The sequence below is a fragment of the Myotis yumanensis genome, unplaced genomic scaffold (genome assembly GCF_028538775.1).
Source record: "Myotis yumanensis isolate MYYU_CA2020_CCGP unplaced genomic scaffold, mMyoYum1.0.hap1 SCAF_3, whole genome shotgun sequence".
NCBI lineage: Eukaryota > Metazoa > Chordata > Mammalia > Chiroptera > Vespertilionidae > Myotis > Myotis yumanensis.
Genome location: NW_027223754.1, coordinates 156,403,062 through 156,408,746, shown reverse-complemented (window position 1 = coordinate 156,408,746; position 5,685 = coordinate 156,403,062). Strand labels below are relative to the sequence as shown.

Sequence of the window (5,685 nt, the reverse complement as noted above, 5' to 3'; positions counted from 1 at the left end):
CTGGCACCCCTATTATTCGTATGTTGCTTCGTTTCATGTTGTCCCAAAGTTCCCTTAGGCTCTCCTCCTGTCTTTTAATTTTTTTCTCCATTTGCAGTACAGTTTGAGTGTGTTTTGCTTCCTTGTCTTCTAATTCACTGATTCGGTCCTCTGCTTCTCCCAGTCTACTGTTGATACTTTCAATGGTGTTTTTTATTGCAGCTATGTCGCTCTTCATTTCTTCTTGGGACTTACTTAAGTTGTTGATTTTTTCATCTGTTTCTTCTAGCTTCTTGCATACGTAGTTGAGTTTTTCTTCTGTTTCTTCTTGCTTCTTGAACATCCGGTGCATGTACTCTAGGAACCTTATTCTGAATTCTTTTTCCGTCATATTGCATATCTCTGTCTCACTTAGCTGCTTTTCTGGCGAGTCCTCCTTTTCTTTCTTTTGGGGGTTTCTTTGTCTACCCATGTTTGATCTCACTGACATTACTAGTTGTTGAATCGTTCAGTGGCTGGACCCTGGGTGGCAGTGGCTGCTCCCTGGGTGGCAGTGGCTCCTCGGTCTGTGGTTGCTCCTTGGGCGGTTGTGGTAGCAGCGGCTCCTCTGTTGATAGCAGGGCCTTTGATGGGTGCTGTTCACAGTTGTGGTGGCTCTTCTGGCTGGTGGAGGGAGGCTTCAAACGCAGCAACTGTTCCCCAGGCAGAGCGTGTGGTGATCAGGAGGCCGCTGTTGCTTGAATCTGTTGCGTTGATTTAGAGGCACAAAATACAACACAACAAGGCACAACGTACCAGGCACTGAACACTATTGTATTTACGATATTACTAACCCCAAATAAAGGTGGCCACCCGAGCTAAGAGAGTTGGGAGATAAGGGGGAAAGAAGAGAAAAAGGTATAAGAGAAAAAAGAAAGAAAGAAAAAAAGGAGTGCAAAAATGAGGTTGGAAAAGGGAGGGGAAAAAGAGGAGGAAAAAAAGAAAAAAAAAAAAGAAAAAAAAAAAAGAAAGAAGAAAAAAAGTAAGAGAGAAAAGAGAGTGAAGTGTAAAAGGGGGAGAGACTATTTATGTGAGGAGAAAACTCCTATAGGTCCGCCACTAATACCAACAAATTGCAGCAACAGATTCCTGGAGATGAATACAAACTACAAACAACCAATAATATCAAGCGACGCAAGGGGACAGAGAAGCGCAGAAATAACCGGGGGGGGGGGGGGGGGGAGAGGGAGGGGCAGGAAAATAAAAAGAATAAGCAGTCTAACCTCACAAACAATCAAAAAAAGAAAAAAAAATATACTCGTCAATCAGGCAAACAACGATAAAACAATAGAGAGAGAAAAGAAGAAGAAGAGAGAGAAAAAAAAATGGATAGTGAAGGAAGATAAGGGAAAGGTGTATAAGGATTTAGAACAGGGGATTGGACATAGGATATTTAAGCAGGGTTAAATTTTGACAGAGGGTAAAAAGAATAGGGAATATCTAAAGCTGGAGTAGGGTAAGAGAAACAGGACAGCAAAAGGGAAAAAGTGGGGAAGATTGTTTAGCACAGAGGCAAATTGAGGTAGAGAAAAATGTTGCTAAAGGAACGATGAAAATAGAATGGAGAACATTAGTCCCAAAATAAAATAAAGACAAGATAAGATGACACTTTAAAAACTGGTAAAATGGTAGCGGTAATAATACTAGTTAAAAATAAAAATGTAGTAGCTGAAAGGGCAAAATCGGGTGATGGAGAAAAAGAAAAATGGAAAAAAAAAAAAGAAAAAAAAAAAAAAGAAAAATGTTTTCTTAGTTAAAAGGAGAAAAAGTAATTTAAAAAAATAAAAATAAAAATGTGCATTAATGCAGGTGCTTCAGATCTTCTACTCTTCTTATTGGCACGCCCGGAGTTCAGGAGAATGTTGACTTTCCCTCTGATACACTGTTCCTCCTTGTTGCAAGCCACAGTCCTTATTGCCTTATCTGTATTTACAGAGGAGTCAGTTCGTGGCTCTGCCTCTGGGTGGCAGTGTGTCTGGGTTGACCTCCGAGGCTATAAGTTCTCTCCGACCAGGAGCTGCCTATTGTACCTGAACCAGCTCCGCCCAGAGGTGGTTCCCCCGGTGCCACTCCCAGCTCTGTTTCCCAGGCTCCCCAAAAACAATCTTCCCCTACAAGCTCTGCTAGTGACCCCAACTGGGCACTCACATGCACTGGGCTCAACAATAAAACTCACAGAAGTAAGAGGAAGTGTGCAAACAAGAGCCTGGGAAGCTGTTCGAACTCGCAGGGTTCCACCCTCCAGAACCGCGCGGAGTGTCTGCGCGCGCTCAAGCCCCTGGCAACAACGAGTAGCCGGCTATCAGGGAAACTCTGAGGCAGCCTTTTTGCATCCAGTCCAACTATGGGCTCATTTATAGTGTTACCTTCTGGCAGCAGCCCTGCGGGAGCCCTCCCCCCTTGCGAGACACGCTGGCCTCTATAGGCACGGATTTTGGAGAGCGCGGATTTTGGCGGACGCAGATTTCCCCCTGCGCCCGCGCGCGCGTTCCTCGCTCCAACCTGAACTGCGAACCACACCTTTGAGGTAAGTCTAACCTTTCCCTGGAGGGGTGCAGGTCTCCCCTTGGCTCTTGCAGTCGCGCTGTTTGCGAATCGTTGCCTCCGGGTTAGTAGCCGATCTCTGGATGCCGGTAAACGCTGCCTGAGATGGCGCGGTCTCGCCGCTGCGCTGGCGCCCAGAGGGAGGTTTCAGCCTCAATCTCTAACCATCCGCATTTTTTAGGAGTTTTCTGTCTTTCCTGGCTGCAGACTGTCTCTCAGCTGAACCTCCCCAGCTTGATCAGGCTGATTGTTACCCGTTTCAGCTGCTCGCCCCTATCTGGTCCGGGACAAAGCACGAACACATCCATCTAAGCCTCCGCCATTTTCCCATTTTCATTGAATATTCTTACAAATAAAAAGAACATTTTATCTAGCCCCACCACTCATAGCTAACCAGTTCACACCTAGTATGTATCTTTCCAGATTTACTTCTGTGAACATACATACATACAAATACTTAAAAATATATGATCATACTATGAATACCATATATAATGGTATCTTGGTGTCTATTTAGATCTGCCCCTTATTTAATGTGCATATAGTTCTGTACCATTAAAACTGCATAGCCTTTTGCTTGATAGATACACCAAAATTTATGTAATTCCATGTTACTGGACATTTTGTTTCACCAATATTTAGATATTGTAAACAATGCCTAAAACATCTTTGTACCTCTCTGTCTGGTATAATCAATTTCTTAGGATGAAGCCCTGAAAGTGGAATTGCAAGGTCGAAGAGATAATGAGCATTTTTAAGTCTCTGTGATGTTGTCTTTAAGATGTATCATTACATCTTGCTTCCAAATCCCCGTGTGTAGTCGGTGCCCAGGCTGCAGCCCTCAGCACAGGTGCAGATGGTCAGGTGCCCCAATCAACACTCCTGCCCAAGCTGTCGGCCTTTAGGCAGTGGAGCAGCTGAGGCACGGCCTGGAATTCAAATATCCTCTTGGCACCACAGGAGCAATCTGGAATATCCTTTCCTTGAGTTATATTTTTGCCAGAAATCCCAATGGGGGCAATTCCTCTGCCATATCTGAAAATCTCTTCTGGTTCCAGGGCTATTTTCACTTTAAACTTCTGGAAAATTTAACTCCTCTGGTTTCATGTTTTGCCATGGAATCCAATTCTACCTCAAGTGCTTCAAAACGCCCCCTATAATCTCGGATTCATCTTTTTTTCTGAAATTTCAGGTGCAATCTCATCTTCTGTTTCCATTATGATGTCAACTAATGGGAAGCTGTGGTCTGGGATTGTGTTGTCCAAATTATCTGCGTGCAAGCCTGTGTATGTCCCGATCTCCAGTCTGGTGCTCCTTACTGCTGTCATGCACCTCGTGATTGGATGTTTTGGAGCTTAGACAGCCGCAAACCCTGTAGAGATGAGCCCCAGAGTTGATCTGGAAGCACAGGAGTCACCTTGTCTCTGGGAGAGGATCCTCAGGAGGCATCTCATGTGAGTAAAAGTCATTTTCCCTGGGTAGCTGATTTCTAAAAACTTATTGGGGAACTGCTCACTGCACAGCCACCACTCCAGGTGCCACCTCTGCCAAGCCCAGCCCCACCCCCTTGCAGCTGGGGCTGCCATGGTGCCTAGAGTGCGCTCTGAAGATGCACCACCCTCGCTGGAAGGCAAAAGTCGGGCATCTGGGATCTTTAGTTTTATTAGGCACTTGGGAAGGATTGAACAAATTGTGGTGTATCTATCTATACAAGGGAACACTACTCATCGATAAAAATGAACAATTATCAATACACTCAACAACATGGATGAATCTCAATGAGTGAAAGGTACAAACAATAAAACAGTGTCTACCATATTTTTGTATTTATATAGAATTATGTAAATTTCAAACTAAGCTATGGCAACAGAAAGTTAGGGCATGAGGGAGGGGCTACAAAGGGCCAGAGGAAAGTTGGAGGTGATAGAAATATGTGTTTTATTGATGTGGCGATAGTATCAGGGGTGAATCCATATGCAAAATCTCATCAAATTGTACTCTATGTGGAGTTTATTGTTCTTTAATTCTACCTCAACAACCTTTAAGTTAATATTTTTATATTATTTGTTAAAACACATGCACCTGCTTTCCTTGGTCTTTTCTCACAGCAAAATTTAATTTTTTCATGGGGACTCAAAAGTCAATATTGGTGATTGTCATCTAGGACTATATTGAACCCTACCTTGAACTGAGGAATGCAGAGGTCATTTTCCTGTTTCTGTTATTCTCAAGGCAAATATACCGATCTTCATAAAATGTCTTCATCAAGTCTATTATAGTCCAGAAGTTGAAAGTGTGAAACGGGGATGAAAGCATTATAATTAACTAGTTATTAATCATAGAAAAGGAGCAAAGGGAAGGCCAGATATTATAAGCATGTCATTTGGGCAGCTTCACCGGGAAGCTGCAACTTTATACTCCCCAGGGATCCAACAAAGGGAGGATAGACATGTGCCCAGTAAAGTTGGAATAATATAGGGGAAGACACTTTTTTTGTCAGTCACACTTGGGAACAGAGATCACTGGCCAGAATGGGCATAACCACTGCAAGCGCATGAAGATTTGGAATACTTAATCCCCTGAACAAAGATGTTGGCTCTCTTAGTTCCTCTTGGCATGTTTGACTCATGGCCCAGCTTGGCTTTCTGGCATCCTCCCATGTAGCCGATGGCCATGCAGACCCCCATGTGCAATGCACTAATGGACTGCAACTAGCCAGATGCTGTGTTGGACCCAACTCCAACATGGAAAGGAAGCTCTGGACACTGGCTCTGATTTTAGCCCCACTGAAACCCCAGCTGCACTTCTATGACTGGACTAAAGGAAACGGGACTTTGGAAACCAAGGGTGTAATTCCATGGAAATAAAGGTTTCTGCTATATTGCATCCTCCTGTGGGAGTCTCAGAAAATTCCTTTTCTCGGGATATCTCAAAGACCCCACCCCCAACAGCAACCAGAATAAACGAGTCATGCTCTTCTCAGCTAATATTGACACATAAAATGAATCTAGGAGGTAATGTAATTGGCATTATTGATTATCTTACTGTTAGCCTCCATATAGTCATTAAGTCACTACCAACATTAAGATTCATATTTAAATTAAATTAAATTAAATTAAATTA

At 43.4% G+C, this 5,685-nt stretch overlaps 1 pseudogene; it reads right to left on the bottom strand.

Annotated features, from left to right (window-relative positions):
- Window positions 1–3,351: 3,351 nt before the first annotated feature.
- On the bottom strand, window positions 3,352–5,249 carry LOC139006378 (programmed cell death protein 2 pseudogene; annotated as a pseudogene).
- Between the last annotated feature and the right edge of the window lie 436 nt (window positions 5,250–5,685).